A 17,635-nucleotide genomic window follows, 5' to 3' on the forward strand; every position below is an offset into this window, starting at 1 on the left:
CCATTCTGGTCTTTGATTCTTGATTTTGAGGGTTTATAGTATGCACATGTGCACACACACACACACACACACATCTGAACCTAGTAAAATAAGACTACAGATCAAAAGTTCCAAGTGGGTAACCAGCAATTGAGCCTTGCTTGTCTCACACTATTAAAATATTTTCTAAATTAGTGGTTAACATTTAAAATGTGTGAGATTTCATATAAAATACATATTAAAAGTATCTTTTGAAAAAAAAAATTGGGTCTGGCAATGCAGAGCCCGCAATTCTTCGTGGTAACCGACAGTAGGAAATGAGGAGCAGCTGCTGTTCCTCAGACAGGCATTTGCCTTCCATTTACCCTGAACCCACTCTGCAAGGCGGAGACCAAGTGGCAATTGTCATTGTTCCTCACTCCTTCACCCTTGATATTTTTTTTTAATTTTTTCTTTACTAGTAGAGTTAAGCAGAAATGGAAATATTTCTTGTACCCATAATTCTCTCAAAATTGAAAGATCAAAAGCCTATTTCAGGGGAGAAATGATCTCTCCTTTTCCAGGTCTTTTTATTTAGGGTGTGTGCAGCCCCCACAGGCACTAGGTTGCAGTGCTTGCTGGACCGCGATGCTTCTCGGCTCTCCTGTAGCATCATCACGCTAGAGGTCAGCGAGGACTCTGACTAGTAGCAGCAGTGGAATCTGAGTTGGGAGGTGGATGTGCAGGTAAGGAGATGTGTTAGAGTCCTCGGCAGGTAAAGACAGGGTGAGGACTCAAAGTTGCCCTCCCTGTCTCATCCATTTATCTGGGAAGAAGCTGTTTTTCTTCCTGATCTTTCATTTAGAAATCACTATCTTTCATATCTGCTTCAAGATAGAATTTCAAATCTGAAGCTTCATTTATGTATGATTTTAAGCCACCAATATTAAATTCCTAAACTAGATAATTCCATTGTGTATTTAATCTTACTAATCTCACCCACACCCCATATATAAGATTTTTTAAACTAAATTCACCTTTTAAATGTTCATAATATTTTTTAACTATTTGATTTTGGAGAAATTCCTTTGTTTTATTAAAAGGAAAGAATTAGCTTATTCAAGTGAAAAATTCAGTATTGACTTTATTGAAAGTTTCTGGAAACAATATAAACTGTAAGATCAAAAGATGAATGGCTGGGGGAAGATCCAAAATTCAGTAGGCATGACCTGGAAAGCTCAATCAAAGTCATAAAATAAATGCTCCCAATGTTCCACACAACTATCAAAGCCTTTCCTATATTAGAAAAATGAGCTTTCACAACCCAGAGAGAATAAATACTCTCTTCTAATTTCTTCAGTTGTCTTCCATTTAACAGAATCCAGGATGCCGTTATTGTCATTGCATAGCACTGAAGGAAATTCCAGACACTCCATAAAAGTTCATATTCAATTGAACTTCAGATAGACCATCTTTTTTTTTTTTAATAACCATTACCAGATTTGAGTTTACGTCTTAGAACAGGATTTTGAGAATTAATGACCTGGAAGTCAAAACAGATATTCAATAAAACCTTACTAGTTAGTGATCTGATCATTCAAAGAATCGCCTACTTAAAAAAGTATAAGCCTTTCTTCACCAACTGATGAGATAAAATCTGTACCTTTGTGCTGCAGAGCTCCCTAGAATCAGTACCTTTAATACACCACATATCTATGAAAATTAAACTGCTTGCAGCTCAGTTGTTTGCTTTCAAAAGAACTGTAAGCTTTGAGTATATATATTCAAGAAGACAATTGTTACATATAAACAAAATAACCTGGCTTCCCTAACATTTTTCTTTTTTCTTCAGTAGTTTAGGAGGTAAAATGACTGGCTAGTATCTGAGATAGCTTAAATAGTCTGCTAGAAATAAAATGAAATTTTTTTCTTAAATGACATATGTCTCCAAGTTCTTGCTGGAGAGTCACAGGAAAAAATATCAATAATAATAACTGCTTTTTAAAAAACCTGACAAATTTTCTATAGCACAGACAACAATAATAGATCTGGGGGTTGGGAGTGGGGTGTCAGTACAGATTCCCAGAGCCAGTGAATAAGAAGAGGGCTAGGACAAACTCATAAATGTTATTAGTTTGTCTTTTTTTGCTGAGGAGTTTGGATTTTTTTCCCCCCGCTACATTTCTTCTCTGAAGCCCTGAGTTAAACTTCCATGCCAATTTGAAATAGTATCTTCATTATAAAAGTCATATTATTCTGGAAGCAGAAGAGAAGCTACAGGTATATGAATTTAAAACATTTGTCTCACTAATGATATCCAGGTCTAAATATCCAGGACAAGGAAAGCAGATGAGTCAGAATCACCATTGGTTTGTGGCAGATTCATTCATTCAGCAAATCTGAGATCCCAAGTCTCCAAACTCCTCTTCATTTCACTATATTTGGCTTTCTTATCAATAATTTGTAAAAGGGGTACAAATACCCTTGCTGATAAACAGGGAAGTTCCATGAAGTTTATATACAGTATAAGCACCACACATGAAAGATTCAAACTTATTGTTCTATTAATTCTTCTTTCCTAAGTTAAAGATATGTACCATAATAATATTAAAGATCGAAAAATAGTTTTCTTTCCCCTCCCTCTATTTAGAAATGATTTGTAGGACTGATTTGGATGATGTGTATCCATTTAAAAAGAGGTGTCCGGGAAAGTTTGAACTACTACCTTCTTCCTCAGCTCCATGTAAAATTATGACTTTGTCCTAGTGTGATCCTCATCTACATGCATAGTTTTCCTCAAAGTCATCTTTTATATTTATCACCATGGAAGAATTGTTGCTGCCCTGGATGTGTGCCTGACCACCATGAAAATGGCAGATGCATTTCCAGAAGTTACGTTTTGATTTTTTTTCCTTTGTATTTTCTTATTGTAATTCATGCTGACTATTAGAATAGTAACAGCCACTTCTAAAGTAACAAAGTCCTAATTCAGAAGTGAAATTCTATAAAGCTCTTCAAATAGTTCACATGATTTAAAAAAATTAAGCCAGCTCAATGGAGTGGAAGTGTTACTCCCTTACTCCCTATGGTTTCTGAAAAGCCATTAGCAACACATGTCTCCTTCGAAGCATTTATGCTAACACTATTTTCTTTGGTTTGTTTCCCAGTCCTGCTGCCTTTCTTATAAATAACACTTGCAAACAGGAACTTAACTGCATGTAATGGGGAGAAAAGATGTCTGGGCTTTTATTTTATTTTATTTTTTTTCAGCATTATGGCCCCCAAATAGGGAAAAGGATGACCAGCAATTGCACACTCGACCAGTGGGCACAGAGATAAAACCATAATATCAGTGCTGATTCTCATGGAAGCAGCATAAGCTGAAGATGCACATTTGAAATGCTACATAAATGGTATTTCTCTGAATACTAATTTCTAAAAGTTAGGGTAAAAGTGTGTATGTGCATAATTATACTTCAACAAAAGCAATGCTGATTCAGTTATTCAGGGACTCACCTCCTTACCACACCATGTTTATTTAATATTAATTCAATTTTAAAAAGAATAATATTACTTTTTTCCCACTTATTTTTGTTTCTTATCTCAAGAAGTGAAAGAAAATTCATTTTTATTAAATTATTTCCCATAGAGAAAAATTACGTCATATGTTAGGCCAGGCCCAAGGCTTGAAATGAGATTGGACACAACTCACGGCTCATCAGCCATGTTTCATGTTAATGAGTTAGTGTTTGGGATAACAAATCTCCTCCAACAATAAGTATTAATGCAGCTTCTCTGGGAAAAGCAAAAACAGAATGCTTCCAGGGAGATTGTTGGAGTGGACGATCAACTGTTGAGGACAATATAAGGGTCTTGGTGCCAGAAGATGTAATGGCTCTGCAAGAGAGGAGGAGTGCCCACACAAGAGAAGGAGAGAACACCACCAACCAAAATTTTGTTAAAATGAGAGACTTTGTCAGTACCAGGAATAGTCATTGTTGCATTCATAACAATCACATTGGGAGGCGCTAGGTATTTCTTTAGATCAGGTTACCTTTGAAGGTCACAGAGTTGCCTTTCTCAAGACAGGAAAACAAGAATAGATGATAAAGAACCATTCTGAAGTAGATTTATATTCATTTAAGTTACATCTACCTATCTTCTACATACTCTAATTTTTCTCCCCCAAATATAGCTGAAAAAAATGCAGAATGAAAAAAAAAAGCAGTGAAAAAGGCATAAGAATGAAACAAAATTTAGAAAGGGGTAAAACAAATAGAAGTGTTTTTATATTCAATTACATTTTATTTAATTTGAATAAATATCACCAATAAAATAATAACACTGTTTAGGTAAACATTCCTTGAAACAAATCCCGTCTAGGCACATGTATCCTATTTAATCCTTACAGTAACTTCAACTTTCTCTCCAATTTTAAGAAAAATATGAACAGGAGCATTTATTCAATGGTTTAGCCAAATTCTTCTTGTTAATGCAGAGAATAACAAATGTTTGATTTCATTCATTTACATTGCATAAAACCAAATCCCATGATTTTTTCCACAACAAAACATGTCTTCTTCCAATATTAATGGTTACATGCATCATAACATATATAAGGCACTTAGGCTTAGCATGAAACACAAAATTAAAAGAACTCACAAAAATCTGAGGCCAGGAAAGACCATTTAGAAAGCCAGACCTTGTAAGTATCCTGTTGTACATCCAGGTGTGTTGCCCAGATGGCGCAGGTATAAAACCTATGAAATGGGAAAAATGAGATTGTGAGTGCTATTATGACTGTTCTACATCTATAATACATTTATCCCAAGAGGCTGTTGTACAGCTGTTAACATATATGGGCTTGTATTTTCACTTGTACTTGCAAAGATATTTAAGATTTATGATGATGGGTATCTTTCCTCTATAAAGACTGCAAAATAAGGAAATTTACCAAGGGTACAATCAGGTGATGCGATGTATTCCCCACGGATTATTGCAGCCAATGAATAAGCAAGATAGTAAGGCTTCTCTGTCCTAGGAGCCAGCTACAGAGGAATTAAAAATAGAATTCTTGCTTCTTAGTTGGTTTATTCTGTTTTGAATCTTTCATTAACTATGCTGAAGAAGAAATGGAATGGATTGCAATATTGCAAATTCCTTTTCAGAAGAAAGACATTTAAATATGTACCTAATTTGAAATCATCCATTGAACTGTAAGAACTAAGAAAATTTCAACTGTAAAATGCAAAGTTTTGTGCTATATTTAAAAAAAAACTTAATATATTCACACCACTGTAAGTTTTAATGTAGCACAATTTTATGGCACTATTTTAATGTTACACAATTTTAATTTTAAAAAAATCTTATTTGTTTGCGTATTTTAAACAAATGAAACTGGTCTTTGAACATACCTAGTCTTCTTTAATAAATGTTCCTTTGCTTGCTGTGACAACTATAAATTTAGTGGCTTAAAATCACACATATAGGGGCTGGGGTTGTGGCTCAGTGGTAGCGAGCTCGCCTAGCATGCATGAGGCACTGGGTTCGATCCTCAGCACCACATAAAAATAAAGAAAATAAAGTCCATCAACAACTAAAAAAAACATTTAAAAAAATCACACAAATATATTATCTCACGGTTTTAAAGATCAGAAATTCCAAAAAAGATTTCACTTGGTTAACAATCAAAATTTTGACAAGGCGTATTCTTTCTGGAGGTTTTCGAGGAGGACCTGCTGTCTTCTTATCTCCATCTTCTTTCACTTTCCTTCCTTGGTTGCTGGCCTCTTCCTCCACCCTCAAGGTCTGCAGCAAATTCTTAAATCTCTGACTCTCTCCCCTTCTACTTTTACTCATAAAGACCCTTGTTATTAGACTGGGCCCAGCTGAATGAACCAGGACAATCTTCCCATCTCATTGTCTTTAAATTCATCACATGTGCATAGTCTCTTTTGCCATCTAAGGTCGAATATTCACAGGTTCTAGCATTTAAGATGTGAACATCTTTGGAGGACCATTATTCTACCGACTCCGGGGATGAATACATTTGACTTCCTTATGAAAAATTGATTTACCAACACTGTTGCCTTTGTACCATATCTTAAATTTTAGAAACTTGTACTATATCTTTAGTCGAAGTGTCAAAGTTTAGTTTGGGTTCCAAATCCTAAGTAATGGTTAGTAAAATCAGTCCTCTATATCCATAAGTTTCACATATGTGGATTCAACAAATTATGGAGAGTGGGTAAAGGTTGGGCCTTTTTTTGTTTGTTTTGTTTGTTTGTTTTTTAGTTTTTAGTCTTGGGAATAGAACCTAGAGGCACTTCACCTCTTAGCCACATCCCTAGCCTTTTTTTTTTTAATTTTTTTTTTATTTGAGACAGTGTCTCCCTGAGTTGCCAAGATTGGACTCAGACTTGTGGTCCTCCTGCCTCAGCCTCCTAAGTTGCTGAAATTACAAGCATAGACCATCACATCTGGCAGTACTGTGTCATTTTATATAAGGGACATGAGCATCCACAGATTTAGTGTCTATGGGGACCAATTCTCAGATTCTGCTGAATGACAGTATATTAATAATGGTCAAAAATGGTTATTAGATGATGAAAAACAATTGTCCAAGAAAAGGAGCAATGTCTTCAGATTTTGAAAATGTCACATTAGCACTTTTTCCCATTACCGTTCCACAGTCTGAATTTAGCAAGTGTTATGCAGAAGAGCAGTGTTCTTAAAGAGATGCTTCCTCTGGTTTTTCACTTAGCAGCTCCAATGATTATCAGGAAATAAATCAACCGTCAGCAGTCATAGGCAGCTATTTAAATCTGAGATTTGAACATCTTAATTGGTGCGTTAAAAGTTAAAGAGGCAAAGTCATGTTAGATACATAAAGCTGCTTATGTGCATAAGCTATAGTACACTCTTCCGTGGTTGAGAAAGCATCACATTATTTTCTGCAATAAATTAACTGATCTTGAAAAATGAAGAAACTAGAATAAAGGTCTTCGATATGTATTACAATATGGAGAAATTGGCTAATTGTTTACAGCAAATTCAACCCATACATACTAAATACACAACAAAAAACATCTGTTTTTAGGCATTGCATTGCAATTGTATATCCAAACTGTCCTTTGGATTCCCTGAACTGGGAACTCATATTTGTTGAAATTCATTAGAATTAACCTTAATACATTTCATTTCTTCCTTTAGTATTTGTGAGGCCAAATAATACTGCAAACATCTCACTTTTTTGGGATCTGTTTGGTCTTGTGAGATCATTATGGCAAGACCCTATAATAGAATTTACAGGTTCATTCATTTCCTTTAAGGTCATAATCTTTAGGGAACAACTAAAATAGACATGAGTTTTCTGTGTCAAAGAGTGAGTTGTCAGAAAAGAGATCCTGATGGCCATCTATTAGAGACAGTTGGTTTTGGACAATGCAATCCCTAAACTATTCCACTCTGAACTGGCACTAGTTAGTTCCACCAAGTCAGTTTTACAACTGACTTGAGTATTAATGAGTAATAGCCTTACTTATGTACAATAAAAAAAATCTGCCTGTATTTCCATGTCATTTTTAGTTGTCCTATAGAAACCTAATTTATAGAACAAAGATATTATTATTTTAAATACTATTTCAATGTGCTAAATAAATCTGTAAAGTTACCAGAACTTTAGATTTTGTGAAATATTGTTTTAAAAATATGATTTAATCATATTTTATAAATTCAGTAGTTACAGTCTTAAGCAAATTCTTACATGAGAAGTTTGGTTTAATGATGATACTAGCACTTTTTTCTCATCAAACACATTTTTAACAGAGGCAATTATTAATTTTACAAAAATTCTTCTTGCATTCAACTTTCCCTGTAAACTAAAGATGTTTAAAAGTGAAATATTCCCATGCCAACTACTCAATTAAAAATGTGTGGTTTATCTATTTTGGGGATAATTTATGTCAATTTTTAAATCCTGGGTTAATTAAATTTGACCCTACATCCCAGCATGTTATTGGATATTTATTTAAGGAATGCAAATAAGTTTAAAGCTAATCTTAATATTAACCACTGCTTATGTAATTAGAAGTAGAATCAACTAGGGGGAAAGGAATGCACTGTAAGTCCATACACATACACACACGACGTTTGCCATAATCCATCTTAATAATTGCATAAAATAACTTTTTAGACTTTTTGGAAGTGTCTTTCTGGTCACACATATTCATTAGACTTTTGGTATTTTAATTTAAAATTATATTTTGATTGCAAAATAGCAGTAGTTTCATTTCCCAATATCTTTCAGTCACTAGAATACTGCCTCTAGTGCTTTTGAGGGGCATCTTTGTTCTCTGTAGACAAGTCAGAGTGCAGAATGATCAGCAGACATTCAGCCCCACTGCAAACATCCACTGATTTAAGGTGTAATATTGAATATTTTATCAAATCAGTCACTGCATTATAAAGTTCTTTAAGACAATTGCTTACCAATATCTTTTATTCTGTTTCAAAATATTAAATGTATCCAGTAGCACATTTTAATTTCTTATTTTCTCTTGTCTGGTGGATTTATGACACTTTAATCATGCTCATGCTATCTTTTCAAATGAAAGTTTTTGGCAACATTGTTTGATTTTTAAATACACCACTCCTAAAAAAATGAAAGTTTAAAAATATTTTACATATACACATAGTTATATATAATAATGCTCTCACTAAATTCAGAATAGCCATTGAATATTGCAACACGTTGGCTACCACCTTCTTTCTAAGTATGTGATATGAACCATGACATTACAATCTTAAAACTGTAACAAGAATGAGTTATGTTTGTACTATTTCCCATTCTCATTATATTCTTTGTCACACAATGAATTAATGTTGTGCCATTTTCTATTCTCATTACAATCTTTTCCTTATGAATGGGGTATCAGAATTTTAATGTCTTTTGTAATCTGTGAAATATAGTAGTATGCTTTGTTATACTACTATGACCTTGCTAATATTTTGCATTTTGATTGGTTAGTTCAAGCTGTAATATACAGGGTAAGGTTAGAGTGATTGGCCAATGAAATAATTCTTAGTGTTTTTGACTGTTTTAATAAAATCAGTTTAAGGAACGTTTTAAAAACTTTAATTTTTGCATGCTTGAAAAAAATGATAACCTTGGGATAATAGGCCAAGTACATTTCCATATAGGAACTGTACAGTGATTTTGCCCTATAAATTGAATGCTGTATAGGGAAATTATTTCACAGTATAAGAAAGTTAGAAATGTGTTTTCCTACAGTTTTATTACTCTTTTATTTATCATTTTTAAAATTTGCATATAGACATGACATTATGAAAATGACATTATTGGCTGTGTCTTCACCTTCGCTTCCACTGTCCCATTAGCTGTTATTCAAAAATTTGTACTGATTCCAAATATCTTTTGCATTTTGAGGCTTTTCATTTTTATTCCATGTTGGAAATTTAAAATCTTATATTACCTTGCATATACTATGCAAGCATTTCTGTGTAATTTCTAATAAAAATAATAAAATTAAGAGAAATAATCTTGAGGTAAGTATATTCCAAGTAATATATTTCATAGCTCTTTAGCTTCTTTTAGAAGGATTTACGTATTGGGCATTGTCACTATGTATCTATCCATCTATCTGTCTATCCATCTATCTACCTATCCATCCATCCTATCACCTGTGTCTCTTTTAATACCAGTACCTTCACTTGGCCCAACTCTCTTTTGAAACAGATGCTCATACACAGGGAATATTGATATATTGGAGTAGGTGCTTTTTATAAAAAAGTATATGACTGACATAAATTTCTGGGTGTTGGGATTTCAAAACAGGACATAAATTTCCAGCGGAACAAAACAAATGCTTGGGAAGTTGGAGGAAAATTGTAAGTTGTAATTAATATAAAATATAAAATATGTGGTTTGATTCTTAATTTCTGTAATACATTATTACTGTTTGGGGGAGTAGTGCTATAAAGATGTTAAAAGAGAAAAAAGATCAATTTCCAGGTTAGTAAATTCTGATGATTTTATGTTTTGAGGAGTGCTGACTTTGAGGCTTTGGCAAATTCTCATTGTATTACAATACGTAAGAAATTAGCCAAAAATTTGTGTTAATTCATTATAAACAAATGATCCATTGGCCCATTCCATTTCACGAAACAGGATAATAGTGATTTCAGTTTCATGATAAAATGGCAAGTATTCAAAACTAATTTTCATTTTTAAAATTTCAATTTTTTGAAAAAAATTGTTAACAAATCTTGATTTCTTTTAATTATACTTTTTGTGATTTGAATGCATAGATCTGCATTTTGGTATTGCATTTTATGACTCTATAACTTTATTTTTCTTCATCCATTGAAAAATACCTCACATGTGATGATTTCTACTGAGCATAGAGCTACGTTGTAATGCATTATAGATTTTATTAGTGAGGAAGAGTGTGAAATAGCTCAAGGATTGAAACTATTATCTTCTTGCCATTTATGCAAAGAACAATTTCTGGTATCCATTTCAGTGAAAACAAAGCTTTCTCAAAGGCTTATTTTTACACTTATAAAATACAATGGGAAAGGAAAACAGATTCGGAGACAAGAAAGTTTACTTTGTTCACAACTCACTTTAAACCTGCTGTGTCAAATCTGAGAATTTCCTTACTCAGTGAGAGAATGAAAGAACTTTATCACACTGAAACATCTTTAAGTGTGTATGAGGCGGGGCTGGGGATGTGGCCCAAGCGGCAGCGCGCTCGTCTGGCATGCGTGCGGCCCGGGTTCGATCCTCAGCACCACATACCAACAAAGATGTTGTGTCCGCCGAGAACTAAAAAATAAATATATATATAAAAAAAAGAGAATATGACTTAGAGGGGATTAAGAAAAAATCTGAATAAACACTTCTTTAAAAAAAAAAAAAAAAAAAAAAAAAAAAGTGTGTATGAGGCTACTTCTCGCCAGTAAATCTTTTATTCAGCAAATCATCCATTTTCCAGAAATAATGTAGATTTTTTATAGCAAATACAAGTTTAAAGTTTCGCTTTACATCTTTTAATGCCTTTGATTGTTCATAGTTGGAATGATCTGGTTTGCTGAATTTTGTTTGTAATGACACAGGTATCTTGTCTATTTTTCAAACTTCAAGATATTTTTTGTATGAAATATTTGTTTAAAATCTTTTCTATTGAAATTTCATTCTTCCAATCACTTTGTATTAAAAAGTTAAAGTACTTAGTTTTCTTCCTTTAAAACTCTAAACATTTTAGGGGTTTATTACCACATTTTCCCATGTTCGTTCTTGAATAGCAATTAGGGTTTTTCATTTCCTTTCAAATTGATTTCATTAAATATGTATCTAGATGTTTCAGAGACCAACATGGCTGAAAAATTTGTCACAAACAATTTCTTGTTGTTTGCTGATGAAAAAAAATGGCTAATTTAAAACTCAAATCCATGTAGCAAATGGCATAGTAAAGAGATATTAAAGTACAATCATGGAAGCATCCAATCACATTCAGATCTCTATTAAAACGAATTTGCAGGGCATTCTCAAGGTGCCTCCCCAGTTATTGTAATATCTAGGGATCAAGCTACTAGATAATAATGCTTGTTCAAGTGATGACACATGATTGTCATAGTACCTAGTCTATTCTCTGTTAGGGCCACATTTTACCTTCTGACTTCACTCTAACATTTCCATGAACTTCAATGAAAGTTGAAAATATGCATCAGAGGGATGAATTTATTATCAAATGGAATAAAGACAAAAGGAAAGCATTGTGGTGCCTATTGCCTTTCAGGTAAATAAACACATATGCTGATAATCTAAAATCCCTCACTGATAGGACTAAACCTTGTCATTATAGATTGTATACTTAAATGTTCACGAGATCCAATATGGTATTTATTTGTTCCTCTTCCAAAAAAAGAAAAAAGGCTAAATTTTTAAGGGATAACTTTAGTGGCTGAGGATTCATCACATATACCACACATTTTCCTTGGGTCAGGATGGTTATTTTTCATTAGATTAAGAAATAAAAAGTTTTATTTTCATACATTAATTCTAGTAAAGCTAACTTTTTGAGTTTTCTGTGCATGCCAGCTACTCTTTTAAATTTTTATATATAATTATTAGTAAATTATCATAATCATGACCTAAAGTACTATTACTTTTGCTCTTATACAGATGAGGAAACTTCAGCATAAGAAGAAGCAATGTAAATTTCCTATGGGTGCCCAGCAAATAGCTGGTAGATATAGAACTTGAGTCCAGATAATACGACTTCAGAGCTTTTGTTTTACCCATTCAACCACCTCCTTAAATCACAAAAATATGTCACTGTGAAGCTCTTTTCCTGATTGTAGTATTAGCTGAAATAGCTGAAGTGCATTAGTTCCTAATTTGGGTGTCTGTGCCTTTAGGAATTAATTGGCCACTACACCAAACTATGTGTAATTTTCTAAATATGTTTAATGAAGGCAATATTTTTGAAATATTCCCCAATAAATTTTTTTCTTCCCAGTAATCTCACATATTTTTACTGCAGGCTTTTCTCCTTTTAAGGCAAGGGTAGAAAAAAGTAAAGAAAATAAAAACAAAAATAACACATAGAAAATACTTCTCTAACAGAAAGTGTACAGAGTCCATCTCTTTAGGAGGAAGAAGGAAAGAGATAGGCAATCGCTTAGACATGAATGCCTTACCTTCTGACCCCTCCACCCACTCAAGTGGACACTCAAACAATGAGGATGGTTTGGGAGTGTTCAAGAGCTACTTCCTCTATACTTTGAGACTATAGAATGAGAAGGTTGTACAGTTCTTTGATTTAGTCCCTTTACCAATACAGTGTACCTGGATCAGCAGAAACTGGCAGGGTGAAGTAGAGTGAGAGAGCCTGGTATTCCTTATTTCTCATGGCCTCCAAATGTCATAGAAGAGATTCAGAGTTTGTCATCAGATGCTGCAGGAGTCTCTAGGTGTATCTGAATGTCAGCCAGGAGAAAGTCACCCTGTGGGGTGAGTGAAGCCCAAAGCAAAGGCTCTGAAATGGACCCTCCAAAATCATTGGCCACATGAAGATAGTCGAGTTGGGGGTGCTAGACATAAAGGGGAGAGACTTCCGTACTCCAGTTCTCCAGGATCCATGCTCACTCACACTAGCCCATATAAGGAGAATATGCACAAGTTACAGCAGCTGAATGACACCAAAGACCCGTCATGAAAACATCATCCAATGGAGATCAGTAAGAGCCTGCAGAAAAGGACCACACTGAGGCCAGACACCCTTTCTCTTCTACAATGAGATTACATGAGCTTTCCTTGTGCCATCTTGAGGCCACCCGAGGAGGAGCAAAGGAGAAGGAGAAGGCCAGAGGAAGCTTGGAAGAATAAATTTCTCTAGAGACCCGGTTTATCTCAGGACCGGATGTGTGTGCAGAAACTCAAATAAATAAGTTTCAATATTCTTTCAACCAATCAGTGAAAATGACACGGCAAGAAGGGGATGTCCAGAGCAAGAAGAAATTCATTAAATAAGTTATGTGTGTATTGTAATTTTGGGAATTAAATCCCCCATGTTGCAAACTATGCTCTGGTGTTTCCCACTTTTTTCAGATGGTGGATAGAGCCTGTTTCTTTGCAGATGTCACCTTCCCCATTATTTCCATCTCGATTTTGTTGTTATTCACTTCCTGAGATTTGATTCAAGAGATCATTTACTTTGTGTAAGTCTTCTGGAAGCTCAGTTATTCTTGCCTAATTTGAGTTCCCATACACCCCAAGTGTTCCTTTAACATAATGTCCGGTTGTCATTTGAGTTCTTCACTGCTTTCTCCCACTAGACTGAGTCTAAAGGACATAACTATGTCCTGTTCATCCAAGTATCTTTCCTTACCAGCCCAGTACCAGACATGGCAAGTATAGGCAAAATAATTAGAATTTTCAAATAAAGCAGTCTGTTTAGGAAAAAAAAATCTCCTTATTGTTATAAAGATCACATGTGATCTTTAAAAAGAACTTTTAAAATGTGTTTGAGTGTTTACATAGATTCCTAGACTCATGTTATTCATACTCCTCAGGTCAGGCAGCATCAGGGTACTTGATGTTGTTCTCTGGCATTAGGAATGTTGAAACAAAAGGAACCCCCCAAATCAGGGTCTAACCAAGGTACAGATGATGAAATGGAAACTCATAAGATTGGCCAGCAAAAAAACAAAACAAAACAAAAACACCCCCTTTTCATGTGACTTCAATGGCAAGCCTCTGTCTGGCCTCAGGTGGGGTGGCCTGCTCTCTCCTTTGTCCTTCTCCTCCTCATGCACTTCACTTTTCTAAACTCCCCACAGTGGAGCCGAGACGAAGGGACATGCCTACCTCATCTCCATACTTAGAATCCAGGGATAGTGGGTGCATGTCAATGTGTTCATTAAATTTCAATATTAGAAACTCTCTGTCTTTAAAATATTAGTCCCTTTCTAAGGTAAAAAAATTAGGCAAACAAACTCCCTAGTGTTTAACAAGTGTTTGCACAATTAAACACTTTCTAAAGACACAAAACTTGGAGTAGAGGCAGATGTTTTTGGTATGTGTGTATTTGGATTGAATATAGAGTCTGAAGCACTGTTGAAAAAAATTATCAAGCTTTAATAAACTTTACACATGACTTGGTTGCAGTCATACATCCAAAGAAAACAAATATAGTTCCTAATTAATTCACCTTAGAATAGCAACTATTTGTTTAAAATAAGCAGTTTAGTCAAAATTATAGGTGATCGTTTTTAGAATTTTTAGTGTGTGATTTCATTAAAATTTCTGTCACAAAAGATTTCATTTTTAAAGATTTGTTTTACAAAATCCTGTATTATACTTGGACTTTCTCTAAAACCATGTTCTTACTATTTTATTTTTATGTCGTTCTGTGATTTTACTTAAAGTCATTTTCAAAGCAAAAGAAAAAAGACTAAATAAAAACACTTTAATGTTTTATTCTCTATGCCTATGTCTTCTCTTGTATATTATATTTCTTGTGGCCCAATTGTTTTTTGAAGAAGTGTAAAATTTATTCCTGTGTATGATTTTCCCCATCGTCTACTTCCACACTTAATTATGACTACAATTCCTCTTAAAATTAGATTTAACAATTTATATAAATTCTAGTAATGTTTAGTTAAATGACCTTGGATTTCTCATCTATATATCTATGTCAAATAAATATCTACCACAAGAAAATATAAAGCTATATAAGATATTTTTTCTACCCTTAAAGGAGGAATCCAGTTTAAGACATAACGCACACACACCCTACATGATTATCAATACAATGGATTATAATCTACGCATCAGTTGAATGTAAAGTGAGAGGATTGGATGAAGTAATCTCAAAACTATTTTAAGCTCTATAATCTTGGAACTATGTGACCGAGAAATATTTATGAGAATGCACAAGCTGTTTGTAGTAGGAGGTTATCATTCTGTGCAATATTCATTTAGAAGCTTCATGGCAGGAGGGTATACTTAGAAACCCAAGTTCTCAGCATTGGACTACAGAGCTTATTTGGACAATACCTCATTGTTCACTGCAGGTTTTAGTCCTTTATGGCTTTAGTTGAGAAGAGACAGTTGTTTAATACTGAAGTAAACAACACTGCAGATGAACAATTGGGCAGGAGAGATGTTTAAATGAATGTATAGTAGAATGAGCACATTCGGATGATGGGGAAATAGTGAGTGGTCAAGGGTGATTGCGTGAATGTTGAAAAGCAGTGGAAAATAAACCCTTATTTATAAGGGTAAAAGGGAAGTGAGACCAAATTATAAAGAACTTTAAATATGGGGTAAGAAATGTGCATTCTGTACAATGGACTCGCCATCTTTGGAATTTTGTGAATGTGTGTTTCAAATTGGGTAGTCCGATATTTTGAATATTTGTTCAGGAAAGAAATTGAAAAAGTATCAGATATTTTGATAAAAGGAACATTCTGTCAGAAAACCACAAGGATCAAGGGAAGAATTAGGAGTTTGCAGGCAGGCTTTGGTATTTCAATGTCTGTGGTTTCTAGCCAGCTCCCCCTAATGAATGGGATGTGGCAGTGAAGAGGGACATGCTGAAAGCTTCTAATCATTCATATTCTCTTTAATCTGGGGCATTTGAAATGCAAGAAAGTGACTGGCGTGGCAGCCCTCCCTGTGCATTTCAGTTGTGTGAGTCACAACATTGGAGAAGAGGAAGCCAGCAAAGAATGTGGTAATGTGGTTTTGTGATCCATCTGGCAGAGCTCTGTGATCAGCCTGTTGGAAAACCCACCTCTAGGTAGTGTGGCACCATTGGAGGTTTTGAGCAGGGGATAGACATGATCAAAGTCGTCTAGTCTGACTTTTAACAGCTGAATTATTGGAAACATAGAGACTAGTTGAGAAGACATTGCAGGAGTCTACATAAAAGGTGATAAAGGCCTGGACAAGGGAATAAGGCAATGAGATCTATAAGAAAGTTCCAGTGTAGGCAACTTCTTCAGGAAAACATGCCTTGATTGAGGAGGGGTGGCCCATTCAATGGAACTGGCCTATATATACTTTGGAAAAAAAATAGCCTTGGTATGTCTGAATCTCAAGTCAAATATGCACTAGCTCTGTGGCCTTCAGCAAGTCACTTAACATTCTTGCTCCTAATTTTCCTCATCTGTCAAAATGATGAAGGAATTCTGAAATACTGAATATCTATCTTGAAATATTGTAAGCATTGGAGAAGATCCAATTTTCTGTATTGGGTGTAGTCTATGATGACCATCAGCATTTCTTCTTATTATTATGTGAGATAAGAGGAGAAGAAGAGTTGGGAAAATAGAAATGGGTGATGTTTTGCACTCAGGAACTGAGAGAATTGTGATGGCATTGAAAGAACTAAAGAAACAGAAAGTACAATTAGTCTAAAAATTTCTATTACATTAATAGCTTTCATGCTGTATCTTTATTCAGTAGCAAGTACAGCTGCACACAAACAATATTTTGGGAGTGAACCTGATAGATTTCTCTAAGACAGGAGAAATAAACAGAATGAACAGTGGACCTGTTGATTAGACTTGATGGTGGAAAGAGCTTCTGATGTTAAATCAGTCTTCTAATTTTAGTGTAATATCCATTAGGCTACTTTGTGTCCCACTCATATATTGAATGTTTAATGTGAGCTCTGCTAAACATAATGTGTTTCTATATTGTACTTCATCAAACGGCCTGCAGGAGCTACTATTGAAATGCAAGTACTTTAGGAGCGGATCATTGATTTCATGCAGGAAATATACTTTAGAAAATAGTTATTATGATTGTTAAGTCTAGAAATAAAAGGGATACGGAAAACTGTCATTGTCCAAATAAGAAAGTGGGCTCGAATGTGGGTGTAGTTTTCTTGGTTCAGGTATCAAACTACTTTTCAGATGATTTGTTAGAGTTTATTATTTTTCCTATGGCTGCCATAGGGGGAAAAAAACAGTTTTAAAGAATACTGCTGTTTAGAATTTTGGTCTTTTTATCTTGAGGACTAATGGGAATTTTCCCTTCGCTTCTTTTAAGACATTTTATTGTGTGTAGTGAATTTTGTTAAAAGAGCAGGTTCTGAAAAGCTCTGACAGCTTCTTCAGCAAAAGATCCGGGATTGTCAGC

General features: G+C 34.5%; 1 long non-coding RNA gene across 6 annotated transcripts in view; it reads right to left on the minus strand.

Annotated features, from left to right (window-relative positions):
• LOC144365040 (uncharacterized) overlaps positions 1–17,635 on the minus strand; it is a 268,642-nt gene that overhangs the window by 224,087 nt on the left and 26,920 nt on the right. For all 6 annotated transcript variants that reach the window (XR_013423320.1, XR_013423323.1, XR_013423319.1 and 3 more), the window contains one exon: positions 4,621–4,718. This is a non-coding gene — a long non-coding RNA (uncharacterized LOC144365040). The remainder of the gene's footprint in view (positions 1–4,620; positions 4,719–17,635) is intronic.

The sequence above is a fragment of the Ictidomys tridecemlineatus genome, chromosome 6, assembly GCF_052094955.1.
Source record: "Ictidomys tridecemlineatus isolate mIctTri1 chromosome 6, mIctTri1.hap1, whole genome shotgun sequence".
NCBI classification, from domain to species: Eukaryota; Metazoa; Chordata; class Mammalia; order Rodentia; family Sciuridae; genus Ictidomys; species Ictidomys tridecemlineatus.